Consider the following 26,215-nt stretch of genomic DNA (forward strand, 5'->3'; position numbering starts at 1 on the left):
CTTTTTTATATGCTTCCCATATGTTCTGGTAACATACTGGTGAAAGGAAATCAAAATCAAAGAATAACTGCAAAAATGATGGCCCTTTAAGTATACATGCCGCTTTATGTACAGTAGTGCATCTCAGGTCCATGGGCCTTTTGTGCTAAAATTTAAAAATCTTTCTTATTAAAGGCAGTATTTGAGTTCTGTGAAAAAATTAGACAAGTTACAAACAAATTACACAAAAAACACTCATGAGCTGGATTTTTTTTTCAAAAATATAATTTTTTACTGCCATGTCATGAAAAATGTACAAAATTTACATGTAGCATCTTTCAAAAAAAAACAATTATTTTCCACTTTTTAGATAGCCAGACCGAAAAGGGATATATTTTTAGAAACCCTGGCCAATATACAAACAGAAAAATCACAAATCAGCTGCATTGATTGTAATATTAGAGATCTATACTTAAACATGTATCGCCACCCCCTAAATATGTCACTGACTGAATGAATCTAATCTTTGGTTGCAGAAGTAACATCATCAAAGCAATCTGTCTAATAGCTATGTTTTACCATCCCTGGCTACCATATGTACATATAAACTAATATATGTGCAATAAATATGAATTATGGTTAAAAATAGGCCTTGATGAAAGAAAAAATTGCCATATTTGGTCTATGACCACCCCTCTCTAACAAAAGGGTCACAGAATACACAATTTTCACAAATTTGGGAAAATTTCAATGTTTTCAACATCTCAAGGCTCAGAGGCACCATACAACTCTCTATTGCAATTCTTGTGCTGAAGCAAGATGTCTGGACCTTTACATCAATTGCGTGAAAAAATGAAGTCCAAAAAGTAATTATGACAGAGTTGACAAGATGAAGGAGGCCTGAAAAGGAGCAATATTAACATTTAACTGTTCTATAAGTAACATAAATGCAACAATCACCACAAATCCTAGACTTTGATAAGAAAATATTGAACATTAAGCTGACATTTACACATCTACACCAGTTTTATATTAGGGTGTGGTCTCATTGGCCTGACATGTCTCTGGGTTCTAAGTTTGACTTTAAACAAAAAGGCTTAGAAATCTTTGAAATGTACAAAATAGCTATTTATTAGTGAAAAACAACATTCCTAGCTGTAATTCAACCACAAATTCCAATTACTATCATTTAATTGTCAGCACGGGTGCAATTAAATCTCTCAAAACACATTAATAAAAAAGGGTGGGGTGGGGCATTTATAACCTCTCCTAAGGAAATGGTGGAGTTAAAAATGGCTAGAAAGATTAGAATATTGCTTTCTAGTGAAGGAAATGCAAGAATTTAATGTTACAAAAAAGAAAAAAATGCTTGTTCTGGGTAAAACAGTAGCAAAATTGAGCCAACCCCTGTTTTGAACATTTTGTACAAACCCATCTGCTGTACATTATTAACTCAGTTTTACAAATTTTCAATTTTCTGTAGGAAAGCTGGGGCTATTTCTAAACCTGATAAACTTGTAGATCCCATTTAAGTTATATTAGCAATGAAAATCAGGGCATTTTAGACATTTTGACTCATTTGAGTAGTCATGAAAGGATTAATTTCTACATTGAAATTGGGGGAATCCAAAGATTTTCTGTGAATATTCCTGATTTTTAGACAAAATTTGGTGAAATTACAATACTGTTCACTGTATCTGTGTTTTCTGAGGTTGAATAAGCCAAAATTGGGCATTAAAATATTTTTCTTACTATATTAGAAATTAAATAAAAACTGAAAATTGAGAAATTTGCAGTAAAATCACAATTTTTCTCCAAATTTTGATTTTTTTTTTTTTTTTAAATTTAACTTTTTTTAGTTTTTCAGTACTCAAAATATTTTATTCATATTTTCTGAGAGTTTAATCTTCATATTTTCAAAACTAAGGCATATCAGTCTCAGCCTGTCACACATATAGACAGGCCACAGATCACTAAACATTTGCTCATTGACTTTAATGTTAATTCTCGTCTCTTAGACCGGCTCTAACTTTTTCCCAAATTTTCGTTGGGTAGAACGCTTTTTACCACAGATGGAGCAACATGTGGCAACCTCTTGCCCAAAAGCACGTATGAGGTTCACCATAAAAAACTTGAGATACACAAGCTGGAAGTAGAGACAAGAAAACATGCAATTTTGGACCCCACATTTCAACCTAACCAACCTCTCAACTCATGTATCTTTCCGCCTCAAAGTCATGAATATTCACCAAAACCTGGTAGAAAATGTATTTTCAAACCCTTTTCTTCGATTCTACACCAAAAAGTCAAAAAGGGGGGAAAGGGAGAGGAAGACTGGGTGACGGCGTATAAATATTTGCTGAGCTGTGTCCTTTTGTCCGCCCAATCTGTTTCACAGAGAATTACGAGTCTCGTATAATACCTCTGTCATAGATGACTGCCTTAACACGTGCTGTCACAGCACGCGGTGTGAATCATTGGCTGAATGACGCGTGCATTGGTTCATATAACTGCTTCGGAGAGAATGCTGCATTTTAGTCATTTTAATACCCATTTACACTAAATAGGAAATAATTTTTACCTACAAATACGTCAAACGCCTTTATTTATTTTTCCAATATATACAAAAAATGTTTTAGAATTTAATTTGTCGCAGGAAAAAAGTTAATATTTCTAGCTCATTAAGCCGCATCAATGTCATCCTTATCAGTAATTGTCGCGGCCAAGCAAATATTCACTGCGGATCAGTGTGTTGTCCGCCCTGTATTAAAATAAGCCAGAGTTGTTTCCCTTGATCAGTAAACAGAGGGCGCATATTTATGTTAGACAACATGGCTTCGGTAACAGCAGAAAAAGTTCAGGAGGTTAGAGATGTCACTAGAATAGAAAGAATCGGTGCACATTCCCATATACGTGGACTTGGGTTAGATGATGCATTGGAGGCTCGTGCGATATCCCAGGGTATGGTTGGACAGGCGGCTGCTAGGCGAGCTGCAGGTGTTATATTAGAAATGATTAAGGAGGGTAAAATTGCTGGTCGAGCAATTCTCATTGCTGGCCAACCTGGTACAGGAAAGACAGCCATTGCAATGGGCATGGCTCAGGCTTTAGGAGCTGATACACCATTCACCAGTATGGCTGGCAGTGAAATATTTTCTTTGGAAATGAGTAAAACAGAAGCATTAACACAAGCTTTCCGTAAATCTATTGGTGTCAGAATAAAAGAAGAAACTGAGATTATTGAGGGTGAAGTTGTTGAAATTCAGATAGACAGACCAGCAACAGGAACTGGTGCAAAAGTAGGAAAATTGACATTAAAAACAACAGAAATGGAAACTATATATGATTTGGGCCAGAAAATGATTGAATCATTGACAAAAGAGAAAGTTCAAGCTGGAGATATCATTACCATTGATAAAGCATCTGGTAAAATTACCAAATTAGGAAGATCATTTACACGAGCAAGAGATTATGATGCTATGGGACCACAGACAAAGTTTGTACAGTGTCCAGAAGGTGAATTACAGAAGAGAAAAGAAGTTGTACATACTGTGACATTACATGAAATAGATGTTATTAACAGTAGAACACAAGGCTTTCTAGCTCTATTCTCAGGCGATACTGGTGAAATAAAATCAGAGGTTAGAGAACAAATTAATGCTAAAGTAGCAGAATGGAGAGAAGAAGGAAAAGCAGAAATTGTTCCTGGAGTATTATTTATTGATGAAGTACACATGTTGGATATAGAATGTTTTTCCTTCCTAAACAGAGCTTTAGAAAGTGATATGGCACCCATTTTAATTATGGCCACCAATAGAGGAATCACTAAAATTCGAGGTACACAGTATACTAGCCCCCATGGTGTGCCGATAGATTTGCTTGACAGATTATTAATTATTTCCACTTCTCCTTATGCAGAAAAAGAAATTAAACAAATTTTAAAAATAAGATGTGAAGAAGAAGATGTAGAAATGAGTGACGATGCGTTGACTGTTTTAACACGTATTGGTATGGAAACATCTTTACGTTATGGTATACAGCTGATTACCACAGCTAACCTTGTATGTCGAAAACGCAAGGGTACAGAAGTTGAAGTCGATGATATAAAGCGAGTCTATAGTTTATTCCTTGATGAATCTAGATCAACACAGTTTCTAAAAGAATATCAAGAAGAGTACATGTTCAATGAAGTTGGGGAACCAGACACCATGGAAACCAGCTGAAATAGAGCCCATCTGCAACATCACAATTTGCTTTGAAATAAAACCAATGAACATTTCACACTATTATATCACAGAAAGACAATTATATTATCGTGTCAGTCAACATCATTTATCTTGCAAGTTCTGTTCGGTTTAATGTTAGAGGAAGTTAAACATGGCAATTGTATGAGAAATGAATAAAAATTCATTTTATTAAAAAAAAAAAATAGTTCGTGCTCTGGTGTCAGTTTGGTGATTATAATTAGAAATGTAAATTCTTACTATGTGAATTGGAAATTCCTTTTAATAATTTAACAAATTCAAAAAGAAGAACAACCAAACAAAAAATAATAAAGATTTTTTTTGGGGGGGGTGGGGGGGAATATGCTATAGCAAAATATCATAGTCCTATGATTTAGCATTAGTCCACGTACGCCGTGATAATGTCGGCATAGTAGCACAAGCATTTCTCCTTTTCAATGTCATCGCGTATTTCTTGGCCTTATATTTATTTGAATAATTTGAATAACAACTTGATAATTTTTTCCCGTCTTCGCCCTGCCCAGTTTTAAATTCCACCCATTGACTATGTTTCTTTTAAAACCCCATAAAATTCCACAAACTATCATTATTGGAGCAAATATGCGTGTAGCAGCGAATGTCTTGGCTAATACCAGTTGCCAATTCGATGAAAAATAAAGCACACAATTCATACGTTACGATTTAATTAAAACATTTAATTATGAACACATATAAACATCAATATGTGACAACAAATAATGGTATTGCTTATACTATTTATCTTGTCTAGTTCATTTTTTTGTTTGAACATTTTTCTCATTACAACATAATATAATGACTTGGACAGTTTTTTCGTTTCAGATGCTAGCTGAAATTTCCTATGAGAAAAAAAATGAAATGAATATAATATATACATATTATGTTAATAGAATAAGTTTTATTTAAATGAGATGCTCGAAAAGGGAACCACACATTTATCCATTGCAATAAAATCAAAATTGAATATACCTCAGTATTCACCCACATTACAAAATTGTCCTTTTTGTACGCCCACATTGAAATGTGGTCCTATATTGTCGTTGTTCCGGCGTCCACAATTGCTTGTGGACGCTCTAGAGGCTAAAGTTAATATCTGATTGACTTTAAATTTATATACAGTGTTTAAGGCCATGAGACGAAGAAGCCTATTGATTTTCAGCGATTTCCGATAATTACTGCCAGAGTTATGGCCCTTGATCACTTCAAAAAATCTTGTGGACGCTCTAGAGACCAAAGTTAATATCCGATTGACTTTAAATTTATACACGGTATTTAAGGTCATGAGACGAAGAATCCTATTCATTTTCAGCGATTTCCGATAATTACTGCCAGAGTTATGGCCCTTGATCACTTCAATACCCGATTGACTTTACATTTATACACAGTATTTAAGGACATGGGACGAAGAAGCCTATTGATTTTCAGCGATTTCCGATAATTACTGCCAGAGTTATGGCCCTTGATCACTTCAAAAAATCTTGTGGACACTCTAGAGGCCAAAGTTAATATCCGATTGATTTTTATATGCCCACATTGAAATGTGGACATATATTGCCGTCGCCCCCGTCCGTCTGTCGGTCCGTCCGTCCATCGTCCACAATTTCTTGTGAACGCTCTAACGCCAAAAGTTATCATCCAATTGTTTTAAAATTAATATATGTTGTTTACATTAGTGAGATGAAGAAGCCTATTTAATTTCAATAATTTCTGTTTATTATGTCTAGAGTTATGGCCCTTGTTTCACTTTATTGAACCTTGTGAACGCTCTAACGCCAAAAGTTATCTTCCGATCTTTCTGAAATTTATATGCATTATTTAGATTACTGAAACGAAGAAGCCTATTGAATGTCAGCAATTTCCGTTTATTACGTCTAGAGTTAAGGCCCTTGTTTCACTTTATTGATCCTTGTGAATGCTCTAACGTCAAAAGTTATCATCCGATCTTTCTGAAATTTATTTGCATTATTTAGATTACTGAAACGAAGAAGCCTATTGAATTTCAGCAATTTCCGTTAATTACGTCTAGAGTTATGGTCCTTGTTTCACTTTATTGATCCTTGTGAACGCTCTAACGTCAAAAGTTATCATTCGATCTTTCTGAAAATTATATGCATTATTTAAATTAGTGAGACGAAAAAGCCTATTGAATTTCAGCAATTTCCGTTAATTACGTCTTAGAGTTATGGCCCTTGTTTCACTTTATTGAACCTTGTGAACGCTCCATCACCAAAAGTTATCACCGAATCTTTGTGAAATGTATATGCATTATTTAGATTATTGAAACGAAAAAGCCTATTGAATTTCAGCAATTTCCGTTTATTACGCCTAGAGTTATGGCTCTTGTTTCACTTTATTGATCCTTGTGAACGCTCTAACGCCAAAAGTTATCACCCAATCTTTGTGAAATTTATATGCATGATTTAAATTAGTGAAACGAAAAAGCCTATTGAATTTCAGCAATTTACAATAATTAATTCTAGAGTTATTGCCCTTGTTTCATTTTGTTAAACCTTGTTAATGCTCGATTGATGAAAGTTATCATCCGATATGTATGAAATTTATATGCATTATTTAAATTAGTAAAACGAAAAAGCCTGTCAAATTTCAACAATTTCTGTAGATTACTTCCAGAGTTGAGACCCTTGTTTCAGTTTGTAGAACCTTGTAAACCCTCAAAACAACAAAATTTATAATCTGATTTGTATGGAATTGTCTTGTAAAGACCCCCAATTACCTACAAAGGAATAAATATTCGACAACCCTTGTCGACAGCTCAGACGATTTAGCTGCTGTGGGCGTATGTTTTGTTGCCTGGCAACCTATCTTAAATTTATACACAGTGTTTAAGGTCATGAGACGAAGAAGCCTATTGATTTTCAGCGATTTCCAATAATTACTGCCAGAGTTATGGCCCTTGATCACTTCAAAAAATCTTTTGGATGCTCTAGAGGCGAAAGTTAATATCCGATTGACTTTAAATTTATACACAGTGTTTAAGGTCATGAGACGAAGAAGCCTATTCATTTTCAGCGATTTCTGATAATTACTGCCAGAGTTATGGCTCTTGATCACTTCAAAAAAATCTTGTGGACTCTCTAGAGGCCAAAGTTAATATCCTATTGACTTTAAATTTATACACAGTGTTTAAGGTCATGAGACGAAGAATCCTATTCATTTTCAGCGATTTCTGATAATTACTGCCAGAGTTATGGCTCTTGATCACTTCAAAAAAATCTTGTGGACTCTCTAGAGTCTAAAGTTAATATCCGATTGACTTTAAATTTATACACAGTGTTTAAGGTCATGAGACGAAGAAGTCTATTTATTTTCAGTGATTTTCAATAATTACTGCCAGAGTTATGGCCCTTGATCACTTCAAAAAACCTTGTGGATGCTTTGAATTTATAAACAGTGTTTGAGGTCACGAGGCAAAGAATCCTATTGATTTTCAAAAATTTCTGATAATTACTGCCAAAGTTATGGCCCTTGATCATTCTGAAAAATCTTGAGAACACTCTAGAGGCTAAAGGTAATATCTGATTGATTTTATGTTTATACACAGTATTTAAGGTCATTAGACGAAGAGGCCTATTGATTTTCAACGATTTCTGATAATTACTGCCAGTGTTATGGCCCTTGAAAAATCTTGTGGACGCTCTAGATAGTGTGGTATAACATGTCATCCCGTAGGATTTGTATGCCAAAATTGATTTATTTGTTGTTTTGGGTTGGTCTTGGACCAAGCTATCCAAAAATGTTGGGGTTCAAATTTTCCGACCCCTTGACCCCCCCTGGGAGAGGCATTTTTGAAATCGGGACCCCTATGAACGAGGACATGGCTATCTCCGCCAATAATGGTTGGATTTTCATGATCTGAAGTTCATTATCGTGTTTTTTCATCATGCCGATCCCATCTATGGTACACCTAAAGCGATTGGAAGTAGTTTTCATTGACTTCCGGTGGGGAATACCAATTTCCGGTGTCAAACGCGGATTGATTTCAGCCAATAATCTTTGGATTTTCATGATCTGAAGTTTATTCTGGTTTTTATTTTATCAGTCTGACACCATCTATGATACACTTGAAGCGAATGGAAGTAGTTTCCATTGACTTCCTGTGGTAAATACCAATTTCCAGTGTCAAACTCGGATTTATTTCAGCCAATAATCTTTGGATTTTCAGTATCTGAAGTTCATTCTGGGTGGTTTTTTTCATCATGCCGCCCGCTTATTGGCCATGCTTATTGACCATTATTGGCCATGTTCTCGTTCAGAGGGGTCCCGATTTCAAAAATGCCCCCCCCCCCCCAGAGGGCTCAAGGGGTCAGAAAATTGAACCCCAACATTTTTGGATAGCTTGGTCCCTAATCAACCCAAAACAACAAAAAAATCTGTTTTAACATACAAATCCTACGGGAGCTGTTTTGATGACATAACATACCACACTAAGAGGCCAAAGTTAATATCCGATTGACTTCAGATTGATACACAGAGTTTAAGATCTTGAGACGAACAAGTATGTTGATTTTCAAAGAATTTTTATGACTTGGAAGAGCTAAATCCATGATACAGTATTAAAAGTTTTGTATACAAAACGTTAGCATGGGGCAGAACTTTATAAAAACCAAACAAATTCTAATGGTTTTCTGAGTTGTTGCTCTTAATCAGATTTTAGTGTATTATAAATGTTTCATTACCGAAAAAAGTAAAAATATGCGACAACTCTTGTTGACTGCCCGGACGATTTAGCTGCTGTTGGGGTATGGTTCGTTGCCTGGCAACCTATCTTTGTTGTACTTATTGAAACAGCTCGCCTCTCAACATCAAAGAGCACAGCTAACTGTGTCTGCCTCTCAACATCAAAGAACAGTTCCGTGTGAAAAGTGTGCACGAACCGACACAGAACCTGTGGTTTCAAAGGACTGTGGAGTAAACAGGGGGCAACTGTAAAAAAAAATGCAAACAGCAACTGGGGGGTGGGGTGGGTCTGTCAGCCGAAAAAAAGTGCATGAAAAAGTGCATTTCCGCGTAAGAAAATTGGGTGGTCTAACGGAGTTCTGCAAGAAAAAAAGCATTTCCGGGTAAGAAAATTGGGTGGTCTAAGAGTTCTGCAAGAAAAAAAGCATTTCCGGGTAAGAAAATTGGGTAGTCTAACAGAGTTCTGAAAGAAAAAAAGCATTTCCGGGTAAGAAAATTGGGTGGTCTAATGGGTCCCTGCAAGAAAATTGCATGAAACGGGATACGAAGTGTTTCAGTTCCTATCAATAACAACTCCATCAAAATAGAATCGTATTTCCGTTTTAACCGAGGTGTGTCGAATTAGTGGTCGAATCCAAGCGAAGATAAATTCAATTTTAAAATGCTTGATGAGTCTTGGGTCGCTGGTAAATAAATTATGAAAGAAAATGCTATTCGAATATTTCAAATAAAATATTTTTAACGTCTGAAGATTTTTAAAAAGATGAGTAAATTAGCCTTAGTGTGGCCTTTTTGACCGGTAGTGCCAGTCGTGAATGAATTAGTTACGGCCTGTTAACCGAGACTACACAGGGATAACTCTTGGCAACAACCGGCGAGAATGACAATTACCCCTAAGTACCACTAGAATTTCCAGTCAACAAACTCGGTCGATGGTTGGGCTAAAATTTGGGAATAGTTTGTTTGACTGAAATAAAAAACGCACTAACTCAAATATGATTACATCGTTTTTTGTCTATTTTGATTATTTTCCCCCAAGTTCAAATCTGACAGTTGAAGTCACAACTTTATTGAGATTTTCCTTCCAATAGCAATCCCCTAAACAACGTGTTGACCTCTCTTTGCGAGTAAGGTCGTCATCTAGGGTTAAGGGTCAACGACTGACGTCATCAACTGAAAACAATGGCCGTACTAATATAAACAACTTGAATTAAGTCTGTGTCCGATGCATAAAATTGATGACAGCATAGTATCTAGTCGCTTCGGAATAAAAACAACCGTGTGGAGGGATTTATAGAGGAGTAGGCTACATGTTGTTATCTTAGTTACTGCCACCACTGCTTAATAAAGTCAAGCTTTACGTTTTTCCTCGTCATATTGAGCGACTGGATTATTCGACTGAATTATCTGCTTGATTTTTTTTTCGACCGGATTATTTGACTGTTTTTTCGGCTATCCCCGGCCCTAAATACCTATTTATCAGACTACTTTTGCCCCATTAATTGAACTTGAAACTATTTTGCAGGGGAGGGAGGTGCAAGCTCCCGGCTCTTTTACAGCTATGGCTATGGGTATGACTGAACTACTCGGTATTATCTTAGTTCACTGCAATTCCTGCTTATTATTATTGAACGGCTGTTTTTAACTTCTCATCATATAACTGTCAAAAGCACATTTTGTCAACTTGATCTGGTATGAAGACCCAACTTGATCTGGGATGTGGATTTATCGACAGTGATATTCGTCTAGTTTTATTGACTGAGATATTCGACTTGTTTTATTGACTGTGATATTCGACTGGTTTTATCATGGTATTATAAGGTCCATGGTTTTATCGACTGAGGTATTTGACTTATTTTATCGACTGAGATATTCGACTTATTTTATCGGACTGGTTTTATCGACTGAATTATTTGACTCGTTTTATTGACTGAGATATTTGACTGGCTTTATCGTCTGGATGAGGCCACAATAAAATAGTTTTATTGACTGGGATATTTGACTTTTTTCGACAATAAAATCAGTCAAATAATTCAGTTGACAGAACCAGTCGAATAATTCAGCCAACAAAACCAGTCAAATAATCCAGTTGAAAAAAACCAGTCAAATAATCTAGTCAACAAAACCAGTTGAATAATCCTGGCGAAAAAACAGTCAAATATCCCAGTCGATAAAACCAGTCGCTCAATATTAAGTATCGGTGGCAGTGAGCTAAGGTAATATAGAATAGCCCAATCATGGTCGTAGCCAGGGGCTTCACCCCCCGCCCCTCCCAACTACTTTAAAGTCAGATTTTTCGGGCAAAAGTCTTATGATCTAGGTATTTAGTTGATACATGTACTAAACGGAGAGTAATGTTTTTGGCCCGTCATCTAAGTGAATAGAATCCTACATAGGCCTGTAGTCAGGGGCTGGGGGTATTGGACGAGTCAGGTTTTTTTTTGTGACCTCGTCAAGTCGAATATTTCAGTGTATATTTCAGTCGAAAAAAAGCAGTCGCTTGACTTGATGGTGGAGGACCATACTTTATGAATCACTAATTGGAGTGAACTAAGATAACAATAAGTAGCCTGGAGCCACGGTGGCTAAGTGAGTAAGACACTGGCTCGCTAGCCTGGAGGTTTGTTCCTGGTATTGGCCGAAAAAGTTCCTCAGGATTTTCCGGGTGGTTTCCCCCTGTCAGTGGGGCAGTCGTTTGGATGGGATGAAAAACCAAGGTCCCATGTACACATTGGCATGCATGTAAAAGATCCCCTGTATGGCATATGCCTGACTTTATTAGCTCAGTCGGTGCACAACAGTAGGACGTTAAAGCCCATTTTATTTCATTGAGTAGCCCTTTCATGCTCATAACACGGTTCCACTTTCAGGGAATGTATCTGGTCGAGTGTGTTCTCTAAGTATCGGAAATGAATACAGATTTTTCGAATAGATCTTCAACACTTTATTTCAAGAGCAAATAAATAACAGCAACAAGTAAACAACTTATATCTTCCTATAAATTGGTCCTCCAACTGGTACATAGGTTCCCTCAGCTGGTCTCTCCAACTATAATTCATCTTACATACATTTTTCTTTTTATATAAATTAGTTACTATGAAAGTATTGACATAAACATATAATTATTGAAGGATTAAGTCATTTAAACTATAGTAAAAGAAACTTAACAGACCACCCACTTTAGTTATTTAAATCGACTGACAAATTAATTGCTGTCTGCTTCTAATGACTAACCAAGTGAACCAAGATCAATAAGTAGCCTGGAACAACAGTGGCTAAGTGAGTAAGGCGCTGGTTCGCTAGCCTGGAGGTCGCGGGTTCGTTCTCGGTATTGGCGGAGACAGTTCCTCAGGATTTTATCCAGGTGGTTTCCCCTTGTCCGTAGGGCAGGACGGAGGGTGTGACAAAAACTACAGCTGTCTAGTCTTTCGGGTGGCATGAAAAACCAAGGTCCCATGTACACATTGGCGTGCATGTAAAATATCCCTTGGCAGTTGGAATTCAATATATAAGAGTAGGCTGTAGCGCTACTGTCGGGGCAAAATTTCCCTTGTAGCACACTGTATGGCATATGCCCATCTTCATTAGCCTAGTCGGTGCACAACAGAAGGATGTTAAACCCCATTTCACTTCATTATGTAGCGGGAGTGATTAAGTGGGTAAGACGCCGGCTCGCTAGTCTGGAGGTTACATGTAGGTGTTCGATCCCTGCATTGCCCGAAAGAGTTCATCCAGATTGTCCGGTGTGATTCCCCTTTGTCAGTGATGCAGGACAGAGGGCCTGACAAGGTTAGCTGTGTAGTCATTCGGATGGGATGACAAAACGAGGTCCTGTGTACACATTGGAATAAACGTAAAAGATTCCTTGACAGGTGGAATTCGATATAAGAGTAGGCTGTAGTGCACTATCCAGACAAAATTTCCCTCATGGCACACTGTATGGCGTATGTCCGTCTTCATTAGCCCAACAGTAGGACGTTAAACTCCATTTCATTTCATATTATTAAGTAGCCCTTTCATGCTCATAACATAGTTCGACTTTCAGGGAGTGTGGAGTGTGTTCTCTAAGTATTGGAAATGACTACAGATTCTTTGAATAGATCTTCAACACTTTATTTCAGGAGCAAATAAATAACAGCAACAAGTAAACAACTTATAACTTATAACTTCCTATAAATCAGTCCTGCAACTAAGTTGGTCTCTCCAACTACTGTATAATTCATCCTACATACACTTGTCTTTTTATATAAATTAGTTACTATGAAAGTGTTGAAATAAGCATATAATTATTGAAGGATTAAGTCTTAAGCCATTTAAAACAATAGTTAAAGAAACTGAAGAGATCAAACACTCTAGTTGCCAGCCTGTCATAATTTATATGGAGTGACAAATTAATTGTTGTCTGCTTCTAATGACTAACCAAGCATTAATGAATGTTAAAATATAGATTTGAAATTAAAAATAGAATTAAACAATAATAAAATAACATATGACCTATACATTAGTCATGTGTATCCACCTTAAAATTATTTCAAACAAAAACATGACCCCATGTTTTAATCATTAATACAATCAAAATCCTTATTTTTCCATTATTCAAAATAACATAATCTATAATTATTTTCACGATAATAATTTCTATTCCTGTACAAAGGATTCCTGTTGTAAGGCCTAACATGTCTAAATCTGTGATCTTGAGTCTTGACGGCTGGTGCATTTGGCACTAAAACTTGAAACATCTCGCATGGCTGCAACCTTTATCATGGCAATTGGCAGGATGACACCATTAACACAAGGTTATTAAAAAAAGATACATCGTTAGTATCCAGAACATTTTGAACACCCGCATCCTTTTTACTGGAGGTCACAGAAACCTGTACTTTTTGGGCACCCTTTGCAAAAAATTCCAGCTGTCGCTGTCTATCCCTTTGTATTTGGACAAAAAAACGATATTTCTTTTCCGGACTAGGTAATTAATTTTCTGAGAAGTCCCTTTTAAAGCCCATTTAAACCCCTGTTTGAGACTCCAAGACACTGATATTTGATCAAGATTTCTTATTGCTGCTACTGCTGCTGAAGGAAGAATAAAGTTGATATCCATGCCTTCTTCTTCAATATATTATGTACAATTTGACTAGCAGGGAATGTAGCTCTTCGACGTGTGTTCTGTTAGGATCAGAAATGAATACAGATTCTTGGACTGGATCTTCAACACTTTATTTCAGGAGCAAATAGTGCCTACATAACAGCAACAATTAAACAACTTATAACTTCCTATAAATCGGATCCCCAATTACATGTAGTATATAGGTTTCCTAGGTATCTCCAAGTAATGATTCATCTTACATAAATCTGACATTTTAACGTGGCCTCGTCCAGACGATAAAATCCCACACATATCTCAGTCGATAAAATCAGTCAAATACTTCAGTCGATGAAACCAGTCGGAAAAACAGCTCAATGTTCGTTGCCATAGCTGTAGGAGCCGAGGGCTTGGGCGGGGTTTGGTCCTCACCCGTCGCAGGAGATAATTGTACTTAAGTAGATACTAATATATTGTCGGCCCCCACCTCGAAAAGAATAGTCCCTATATATGACCATAGAAACGGGGTGTTGGTGGAATGGGAGGGGCCCTGTGCGTGGGAGCGAAAATACTAGTATCTAAAGTACATGTATCACTTAAGACTTGAAACTAGTTGGGAAGCCCCCCGGCCCCTTCCCAATGCCCCCGGATCCTTCAGTTATGGCTACGAGCATGATTTGCTAATGAAGACGGGCCTACGCCATACACTGTGCTATGAGGGAAATTTTGCCCGGACAGCGGCACTACGGCCTACTCTTATATCGAATTCCATCTGTCAAGGGATCTTTTACGTCCACGCCAATGTATACACGGGACCTCGGTTTTTCGTCCCATCCGAAAGACTAGACAGCTGTCCTTGTCCGCCTCGAAAAGAATAGAGTCCCTATATATGATATGAACGTAGAAAGGGGATGCGATGGGGCCGGGGTGTGTGTGAGGTATTTGACATTTTCATGTGGCCTCGTCCAGTCGATAAAATCAGTCAGTTAGTTCAGTCGAATAATCCAGTCGAATAGTTCAGTCGAATAAACAAGTCGCTCAATATTAAGCAGCGGTGGCAGCGGGCTAAGATAATTAGTAGCAAATCATGCTCGTAGCCATAGCTGAAGGAGCCGGGGGCATGGGGTAGGGACCGGGGGGCTTCCCAACTAGTTTCAAGAAATGAAAAGAAATGAAATGGGGTTTTAACGTCCTACTGTTCTGCTTGGAACTGGGCTTATGAAGACGGGCATACGCCATACACTATGCGATTAGGGAAATTTTGCCCGGACAGCGGCACTACGGCATACTCTTATATCGAATTCCATCTGTCAAGGGATCTTTTACGTCCACGCCAATGTATACACGGGACCTCGGTTTTTCGTCCCACCCGAAAGACTAGACAGCTGTCCTTGTCCGCCTCGAAAAGAATAGAGTCCCTGTATATGATATGAACGAAGAAAGGGGATGGGGTGGGGCGGGGGGGGGGGGGTATTTGACATTTTCATGTGGCCTCATCCAGTCGATAAAATCAGTCAGTTAGTTCAGTCGAATAATCCAGTCGAATAAACCAGTCGAATAATTCAGTCGAAAAGTTCAGTCGAATAGTTCAGTCGAATAATTCAGTCGAATAGTTCAGTCGAATAAACAAGTCGCTCAATATTAAGCAGCGGTGGCAGCGGGCTAAGATAATATAGTAGCAAATCATGCTCGTAGACATAGCTGAAGGAGCCGAGGCATGGGGTAGGGACCGGGGGGCTTCCCAACTAGTTTCAAGAAATGAAAAGAAATGAAATGGGGTTTTAACGTCCTACTGTTCTGCTTGGAACTGGGCTTATGAAGACGGGCATACGCCATACACTATGCGATTAGGGAAATTTTGCCCGGACAGCGGCACTACGGCATACTCTTATATCGAATTCCATCTGTCAAGGTATCTTTTACGTCCACGCCAATGTATACACGGGACCTCGGTTTTTCGTCCCATCCGAAAGACTAGACAGCTGTCCTTGTCCGCCTCGAAAAGAATAGAGTCCCTATATATGATATGAACGAAGAAAGGGGGGTGGGCGGGGGGGGGGGGGGTGAGGTATTTGACATTTTCATGTGGCCTCGTCCAGTCGATAAAATCAGTCAGTTAGTTCAGTCGAATAATCCAGTCGAATAAACCAGTCGAATACTTCAGTCGAATAATTCAGTCGAATAAACAAGTCGCTCAATATTAAGCAGCGGTGGCAGCGGGCTAAGATAATTAGTAGCAAGTCATGCTCGTAGCCATAGCTGAAGGAGCCGAGGGCATGGGGTAGGGACCGGGGGGCTTCCCAACCGGTTTCAAGAAATGAAAAGAAATGAAATGGGGTTTTAACGTCCTACTGTTCTGCTTGGAACTGGGCTAATGAAGACGGGCATACGCCATACACTTTTCTATGAGGGAAATTTTGCCCGGACAGCGGCACTACCGGAATTCGATATAAGAGTATGCCGTAGTGCCGCTGTCCGGGCAAAATTTCCCTAATCGCATAGTGTATGGCGTATGCCCGTCTTCATAAGCCCAGTTCCTATGCCGTAGTGCCGCTGTCCGGGCAAAATTTCCCTAATCGCATAGTGTATGGCGTATGCCCGTCTTCATAAGCCCAGTTCCAAGCAGAACAGTAGGACGTTAAAACCCCCATTTCATTTCTTTTCATTTCTTGAAACTAGTTGGGAAGCCCCCCCGGTCCCTACCCCCATGCCTCGGCTCCTTCAGCTATGTCTACGAGCATGATTTGCTACTATATTATCTTAGCCCGCTGCCACCGCTGCTTAATATTGAGCGACTTGTTTATTCGACTGAATTATTCGACTGAAGTATTCGACTGAACTTTTCGACTGAATTATTCGACTGGTTTATTCGACTGGATTATTCGACTGAACTAACTGACTGATTTTATCGACTGGACGAGGCCACATGAAAATGTCAAATACAGACCCCCCTCGCCCCACCCCATCCCCTTTCTTCGTTCATATCATATATAGGGATTCTCTTCTTTTCGAGGCGGACAAGGACAGCTGTCTAGTCGTTCGGATGGGATGAAAAACCGAGGTCCCGTGTACACATTCGCGTGGACGTAAAAGATCCTTTGACAGATGGAATTCGATATAAGAGTAGGCCGTAGTGCCGCTGTCCGGGCAAAATTTCCCTCATAGAAAAGTGTATGGCGTATGCCCGTCTTCATTAGCCCAGTTCCAAGCAGAACAGTAGGACGTTAAAACCCCATTTCATTTCTTTTCATTTCTTGAAACCGGTTGGGAAGCCCCCCGGTCCCTACCCCATGCCCTCGGCTCCTTCAGCTATGGCTACGAGCATGACTTGCTACTAATTATCTTAGCCCGCTGCCACCGCTGCTTAATATTGAGCGACTTGTTTATTCGACTGAATTATTCGACTGGAGTATTCGACTGAAGTATTCGACTGGTTTATTCGACTGGATTATTCGACTGAACTAACTGACTGATTTTATCGACTGGACGAGGCCACATGAAAATGTCAAATACCTCACCCCCCCCGCCCCACCCCCTTTCTTCGTTCATATCATATATAGGGACTCTATTCTTTTCGAGGCGGACAAGGACAGCTGTCTAGTCTTTCGGATGGGACGAAAAACCGAGGTCCCGTGTATACATTGGCGTGGACGTAAAAGATACCTTGACAGATGGAATTCGATATAAGAGTATGCCGTAGTGCCGCTGTCCGGGCAAAATTTCCCTAATCGCATAGTGTATGGCGTATGCCCGTCTTCATAAGCCCAGTTCCAAGCAGAACAGTAGGACGTTAAAACCCCATTTCATTTCTTTTCATTTCTTGAAACTAGTTGGGAAGCCCCCCGGTCCCTACCCCATGCCTCGGCTCCTTCAGCTATGTCTACGAGCATGATTTGCTACTATATTATCTTAGCCCGCTGCCACCGCTGCTTAATATTGAGCGACTTGTTTATTCGACTGAACTATTCGACTGAATTATTCGACTGAACTATTCGACTGAACTTTTCGACTGAATTATTCGACTGGTTTATTCGACTGGATTATTCGACTGAACTAACTGACTGATTTTATCGACTGGATGAGGCCACATGAAAATGTCAAATACCCCCCCCCCCCGCCCCACCCCATCCCCTTTCTTCGTTCATATCATATACAGGGACTCTATTCTTTTCGAGGCGGACAAGGACAGCTGTCTAGTCTTTCGGATGGGACGAAAAACCGAGGTCCCGTGTATACATTGGCGTGGACGTAAAAGATCCCTTGACAGATGGAATTCGATATAAGAGTATGCCGTAGTGCCGCTGTCCGGGCAAAATTTCCCTCATCGCACAGTGTATGGCGTATGCCCGTCTTCATTAGCCCAGTTCCAAGCAGAACAGTAGGACGTTAAAACCCCATTTCATTTCTTGAAACTAGTTGGGAAGCCCCCCAGTCCCTACCCCATGCCCCCGGCTCCTTCAGCCATGGCTACGAGCATGATTTGCAACTAATTATCTTAGCCCGCTGCCACCGCTGCTTAATATTGAGCGACTTGTTTATTCGACTGAACTATTCGACTGAAGTATTCGACCGAACTTTTTGACTAGTTTATTCGACTGGATTATTCGACTGAACTAACTGACTGATTTTATCGACTGGATGAGGCCACATGAAAATGTCAAATACCACATCCCGACACGCCCCCCCCCCCCGCCGCCCCACCCCACCCCCTTTCTTCGTTCATATCATATATAGGGACTCTATTCTTTTCGAGGCGGACAAGGACAGCTGTCTAGTCTTTCGGGTGGGACGAAAAACCGAGGTCCCGTGTATACATTGGCGTGGACGTAAAAGATCCCTTGACAGATGGAATTCGATATAAGAGTATGCCGTAGTGCCGCTGTCCGGGCAAAATTTCCCTAATCGCATAGTGTATGGCGTATGCCCGTCTTCATAAGCCCAGTTCCAAGCAGAACAGTAGGACGTTAAAACCCCATTTCATTTCTTTTCATTTCTTGAAACTAGTTGGGAAGCCCCCCGGTCCCTACCCCATGCCCCCGGCTCCTTCAGCTATGGCTACGAGCATGATTTGCTACTAATTATCTTAGCCCGCTGCCACCGCTGCTTAATATTGAGCGACTTGTTTATTCGACTGAACTATTCGACTGAATTATTCGACTGGATTATTCGACTGAACTAACTGACTGATTTTATCGACTGGACGAGGCCACATGAAAATGTCAAATACCTCACACACACCCCGGCCCCATCGCATCCCCTTTCTACGTTCATATCATATATAGGGACTCTATTCTTTTCGAGGCGGACAAGGACAGCTGTCTAGTCTTTCGGATGGGACGAAAAACCGAGGTCCCGTGTATACATTGGCGTGGACGTAAAAGATCCCTTGACAGATGGAATTCGATATAAGAGTAGGCCGTAGTGCCGCTGTCCGGGCAAAATTTCCCTCATAGCACAGTGTATGGCGTAGGCCCGTCTTCATTAGCAAATCATGCTCGTAGCCATAACTGAAGGATCCGGGGGCATTGGGAAGGGGCCGGGGGGCTTCCCAACTAGTTTCAAGTCTTAAGTGATACATGTACTTTAGATACTAGTATTTTCGCTCCCACGCACAGGGCCCCTCCCATTCCACCAACACCCCGTTTCTATGGTCATATATAGGGACTATTCTTTTCGAGGTGGGGGCCGACAATATATTAGTATCTACTTAAGTACAATTATCTCCTGCGACGGGTGAGGACCAAACCCCGCCCAAGCCCTCGGCTCCTACAGCTATGGCAACGAACATTGAGCTGTTTTTCCGACTGGTTTCATCGACTGAAGTATTTGACTGATTTTATCGACTGAGATATGTGTGGGATTTTATCGTCTGGACGAGGCCACGTTAAAATGTCAGATTTATGTAAGATGAATCATTACTTGGAGATACCTAGGAAACCTATATACTACATGTAATTGGGGATCCGATTTATAGGAAGTTATAAGTTGTTTAATTGTTGCTGTTATGTAGGCACTATTTGCTCCTGAAATAAAGTGTTGAAGATCCAGTCCAAGAATCTGTATTCATTTCTGATCCTAACAGAACACACGTCGAAGAGCTACATTCCCTGCTAGTCAAATTGTACATAATATATTGAAGAAGAAGGCATGGATATCAACTTTATTCTTCCTTCAGCAGCAGTAGCAGCAATAAGAAATCTTGATCAAATATCAGTGTCTTGGAGTCTCAAACAGGGGTTTAAATGGGCTTTAAAAGGGACTTCTCAGAAAATTAATTACCCAGTCCGGAAAAGAAATATCGTTTTTTTGTCCAAATACAAAGGGATAGACAGCGACAGCTGGAATTTTTTGCAAAGGGTGCCCAAAAAGTACAGGTTTCTGTGACCTCCAGTAAAAAGGATGCGGGTGTTCAAAATGTTCTGGATACTAACGATGTATCTTTTTTTAATAACCTTGTGTTAATGGTGTCATCCTGCCAATTGCCATGATAAAGGTTGCAGCCATGCGAGATGTTTCAAGTTTTAGTGCCAAATGCACCAGCCGTCAAGACTCAAGATCACAGATTTAGACATGTTAGGCCTTACAACAGGAATCCTTTGTACAGGAATAGAAATTATTATCGTGAAAATAATTATAGATTATGTTATTTTGAATAATGGAAAAATAAGGATTTTGATTGTATTAATGATTAAAACATGGGGTCATGTTTTTGTTTGAAATAATTTTAAGGTGGATACACATGACTAATGTATAGGTCATATGTTATTTTATTATTGTTTAATTCTATTTTTAATTTCAAATCTATATTTTAACATTCATTAATGCTTGGTTAGTCATTAGAAGCAGACAACAATTAATTTGTCACTCCATATAAATTATGACAGGCTGGCAACTAGAGTGTTTGATCTCTTCAGTTTCTTTAACTATTGTTTTAAATGGCTTAAGACTTAATCCTTCAATAATTATATGCTTATTTCAACACTTTCATAGTAACTAATTTATATAAAAAGACAAGTGTATGTAGGATGAATTATACAGTAGTTGGAGAGACCAACTTAGTTGCAGGACTGATTTATAGGAAGTTATAAGTTATAAGTTGTTTACTTGTTGCTGTTATTTATTTGCTCCTGAAATAAAGTGTTGAAGATCTATTCAAAGAATCTGTAGTCATTTCCAATACTTAGAGAACACACTCCACGCGATACATTCCCTGAAAGTCGAACTATGTTATGAGCATGAAAGGGCTACTTAATAATATGAAATGAAATGGAGTTTAACGTCCTACTGTTGGGCTAATGAAGACGGACATACGCCATACAGTGTGCCATGAGGGAAATTTTGTCTGGACAGTGCACTACAGCCTACTCTTATATCGAATTCCACCTGTCAAGGAATCTTTTACGTTTATTCCAATGTGTACACAGGACCTCGTTTTGTCATCCCATCCGAATGACTACACAGCTAACCTTGTCAGGCCCTCTGTCCTGCATCACTGACAAAGGGGAATCACACCGGACAATCTGGATGAACTCTTTCGGGCAATGCAGGGATCGAACACCTACATGTAACCTCCAGACTAGCGAGCCGGCGTCTTACCCACTTAATCACTCCCGCTACATAATGAAGTGAAATGGGGTTTAACATCCTTCTGTTGTGCACCGACTAGGCTAATGAAGATGGGCATATGCCATACAGTGTGCTACAAGGGAAATTTTGCCCCGACAGTAGCGCTACAGCCTACTCTTATATATTGAATTCCAACTGCCAAGGGATATTTTACATGCACGCCAATGTGTACATGGGACCTTGGTTTTTCATGCCACCCGAAAGACTAGACAGCTGTAGTTTTTGTCACACCCTCCGTCCTGCCCTACGGACAAGGGGAAACCACCTGGATAAAATCCTGAGGAACTGTCTCCGCCAATACCGAGAACGAACCCGCGACCTCCAGGCTAGCGAACCAGCGCCTTACTCACTTAGCCACTGTTGTTCCAGGCTACTTATTGATCTTGGTTCACTTGGTTAGTCATTAGAAGCAGACAGCAATTAATTTGTCAGTCGATTTAAATAACTAAAGTGGGTGGTCTGTTAAGTTTCTTTTACTATAGTTTAAATGACTTAATCCTTCAATAATTATATGTTTATGTCAATACTTTCATAGTAACTAATTTATATAAAAAGAAAAATGTATGTAAGATGAATTATAGTTGGAGAGACCAGCTGAGGGAACCTATGTACCAGTTGGAGGACCAATTTATAGGAAGATATAAGTTGTTTACTTGTTGCTGTTATTTATTTGCTCTTGAAATAAAGTGTTGAAGATCTATTCGAAAAATCTGTATTCATTTCCGATACTTAGAGAACACACTCGACCAGATACATTCCCTGAAAGTGGAACCGTGTTATGAGCATGAAAGGGCTACTCAATGAAATAAAATGGGCTTTAACGTCCTACTGTTGTGCACCGACTGAGCTAATAAAGTCAGGCATATGCCATACAGGGGATCTTTTACATGCATGCCAATGTGTACATGGGACCTTGGTTTTTCATCCCATCCAAACGACTGCCCCACTGACAGGGGGAAACCACCCGGAAAATCCTGAGGAACTTTTTCGGCCAATACCAGGAACAAACCTCCAGGCTAGCGAGCCAGTGTCTTACTCACTTAGCCACCGTGGCTCCAGGCTACTTATTGTTATCTTAGTTCACTCCAATTAGTGATTCATAAAGTATGGTCCTCCACCATCAAGTCAAGCGACTGCTTTTTTTCGACTGAAATATACACTGAAATATTCGACTTGACGAGGTCACAAAAAAAAACCTGACTCGTCCAATACCCCCAGCCCCTGACTACAGGCCTATGTAGGATTCTATTGACTTAGATGACGGGCCAAAAATGCCCCCCCCCCCCAGAGGGCTCAAGGGGTCAGAAAATTGAACCCCAACATTTTTGGATAGCTTGGTCCCTAATCAACCCAAAACAACAAAAAAATCTGTTTTAACATACAAATCCTACGGGAGCTGTTTTGATGACATAACATACCACACTAAGAGGCCAAAGTTAATATCCGATTGACTTCAGATTGATACACAGAGTTTAAGATCTTGAGACGAACAAGTATGTTGATTTTCAAAGAATTTTTATGACTTGGAAGAGCTAAATCCATGATACAGTATTAAAAGTTTTGTATACAAAACGTTAGCATGGGGCAGAACTTTATAAAAACCAAACAAATTCTAATGGTTTTCTGAGTTGTTGCTCTTAATCAGATTTTAGTGTATTATAAATGTTTCATTACCGAAAAAAGTAAAAATATGCGACAACTCTTGTTGACTGCCCGGACGATTTAGCTGCTGTTGGGGTATGGTTCGTTGCCTGGCAACCTATCTTTGTTGTACTTATTGAAACAGCTCGCCTCTCAACCTCAAGGTACCTACTTTACCAAATTCAAGACCACCACCACGCCAAACTCAAGGAATTAATTCTGTTAAACCAAAAATTCTATATTCAGATATTTTAACCTCTAATGAAACTAACCTTCAACAGAATCCTGGGCTCAAAGATGAACCAAAATCAGACCCACATTCGAAAAGTGCTCCCTTTGGCAGCTTAACAAAAAAAGCCCTATTAGATAGCCAGTCGATACCTAAGAAGGGAGAGTTAACTTTGGAGAATGAAAACGACAAAGGTTCGTTTAAACCGGTACTGGGAAATTCGTCAGACAATCCGATATCGGAAACCAATAACAAAAAGTCTGCAGTGCATAAGGATGACAAACTTAATTCCCAACCGATAATGGAGATTTGTCCTGAGTTAGCTAGTCTGTCACTGGAGCCAAAGAAAGCAAAGGACACTATTTCACATGATCAAAAATTGGACAACTCGTTACGACGTACGGCACCGAGCAAATCGCCAATGGGGTTATTCAGTAAAATACTCAAATCTCCAGCACTTGATAACGTGGCCATTTATAATAAAAATGACACGAATCGGTTAGAGGAATGCCTCACAATGTTTCAAAGATCTTATGATATTAGTCATGGTCATAATTGGAACGCCGCATACGATATGGGTCTAACCTATATGTAAATGACTCCGCCCAAATAAGAATAAGCCCGAGAAGCGTTTGGAAAAACATTCGAATGCAATTCTCCTTTAAGTCGGTATAAAGGATATGAACAATCGGGTATATGTTTAGTTCACATGAGTCAAGAATCGGATAGCAAGCGAAATGACTATGGACAGGATGCTTTCGAAATGTTTAAAGAGGCCATACGATGCTGGGGATTGTGTCAGGATAATATGCCATCATTAGATAACCAAAGGCAATATATACATTCGCTGAAGTCAATTAGACAACTTATTTTAGGGGAAGAGGGACGGTCGAGAACTAAGAAGGTTAACGAAGTAGCTGATCTACACTACTGTGTACACGATTATGGCGAATCATTAGGGCTGTATAAAGAACTGAAAGACAAACTTGAACGTTCCAATGATGCTAAAGGTGCTAAAGATTTGGATATAACTAAAGGTATAATAAAAAATAATGTAAAACTTGGAAACTTTAGTGATGTTCTGGATTTGATTCTGATTCTAGTCAACAGTCAAGAAGGATTGGAAAGTAAGAGTTTCATCCTGGAAGTCTTGCTGGAGATAATTAAACCTGCTATCAACAATGAAAATACCAATCTGATTGAATCAGTTTTCAAAATTTATCGTCGTTTATCAAAATATGACGAAGATGGTGATGATGTAGTAGTCATTTACGATGAAGAGATTAGTGGGCGTCAGATCTTTGCTTGGTTGAAGACCCTTTCTGGGTTGAAGGTAACCGAAAATGACGACAACGTTCCAATAACTCATCCTGGAATAACTGGACAGATTGAACTCATCGCTAATAGTGAAGCTGTTATTTTTATAATGGACAAAAAGAAAGAGACCGACTACCGTGAGTACGTTGTAGCTTCAGCAGTTAAGGCAAGACTCGCTAAGGACCGGCGTTTGTCCAAAATTATTCCTGTTACAGTCAGCAACTACAGCTTCACATCGTCACTGAGAGCCTTCAAAAGCTTGTCATATCCTACTGATAACCGAGATGCTGACATTAAATCATGGCTATGCTCTTTCTGTGACATTTTTTTTATCGCCTGACAAAAATGTTTAAATGTTCAGAGCCATAAGCTTAAAGATGAGTCGCACTTTTACTTTTTAAAAAATAACTTGATTTTCTCTGGCTTCCTATATTTTGGAATTTCCCAAATAGAAAGTCGAAATGTTATTTAGCTGTGGAAACCACATAGATGTGCCATGGGTATAGAGAGATGCCGGTATAAAATTATCCCCGTCGAACAAAGATTATGGAGTTTGAGAAGGATCCGTGTATAACAGTGTGAACTGTTCTACAAAACCCCAAACTACCTGAATTTAGAACAAACAATGACCCCACCCCACCCCTCCCAGTTTATGGAACCCCAGATGAATAATATCTATAAACTGTGGTTGTTTTTTTAATCAAAGAATCAAAATTCGTAATTATATATAAATATATACCAGTAAATAAAACCAATACAATTCATGTACAGTATATAGGCTTTAGTTGTCTTCAGATTAAATATTAATAACTTTCTCTTTTCTGGTATTGCAAACAAGCAGATTTGCAATTTTATGAATCCTATTCCTTTTTTTTTTATCTGATTTGAGAAATTATTTTATGTTATAATTATGTATTAATTTAGCTTCATCTTATTTATATGATTTTTTACAACTTAACTTACCATCTACACATTAAATTTATGTTTTATTATCTAATAATTTTTTTCTATTCTAAAATTATTTATACAAAAACATTCATCAGTATTTAATGGCTTTATTCCCCAGTACAGGTTGTTTTTATACGCCCACACTTGCATGATTGACGTGTGCGTGTTGAATCAGAAGGTCTGGCATTAAGTCAGGTGGGGTGGTTTCGATTTCCCGTTTGTACGTGACAAGGAGTAGGGTCGCGAGTCTAACCTCGTGGGGTTTCTCCTTGTCCCTCGCTACTAATCACCCCTACGCGCAAGCGAATTATTTCATTGAAACATTATGTTGGTCCCGAAATGACCTAGTTTGTGTCGGGTGGATGTGACCCCATCTCTCTCTCTCTCTCTCTCTCTCTCTCTTTCTTTTTCTCTCTCTGCAATGACATTATT

Source organism: Patella vulgata, chromosome 7 (assembly GCF_932274485.2).
Source record: "Patella vulgata chromosome 7, xgPatVulg1.2, whole genome shotgun sequence".
Lineage (NCBI taxonomy): Eukaryota > Metazoa > Mollusca > Gastropoda > Patellidae > Patella > Patella vulgata.